Source organism: Salmo trutta, chromosome 4, assembly GCF_901001165.1.
Source record: "Salmo trutta chromosome 4, fSalTru1.1, whole genome shotgun sequence".
In the NCBI taxonomy this organism is placed as follows: domain Eukaryota; kingdom Metazoa; phylum Chordata; class Actinopteri; order Salmoniformes; family Salmonidae; genus Salmo; species Salmo trutta.
The window spans coordinates 30,263,526-30,263,881 of NC_042960.1; positions in this window are offsets into that span (position 1 = coordinate 30,263,526).

A 356-nucleotide genomic window follows, 5' to 3' on the forward strand; every position below is an offset into this window, starting at 1 on the left:
TGTGCACCAGAGAAGAGGCCAGGGCCCTGTCAACCTCAGGCCTCCCCGGTCAGAGCCTGGGCTGCGGTTTAACCCTGACACCAAACACGCTGACATTCAGAGGGACAATAGCAAGCCAATAGTGTGCCCCCACTCTCCACCATGAGTAAAAACAACACTTTATTCTACCTTACTCCAGGACTCTGAGAAACAGTGGCAATAGGGGCATTGTTGACGGGTTAGATCTAGTCTCGCATTGCCATACCTCCAAAATCACGTCGTTGTCACAAAACCGGGTTCCCGGCGATGCTAGGTTAGATCCAACAGAAAAAAAAGAAAGAGTAAAATGTACTACTTTAGATTCAAAGCTCAAGTTA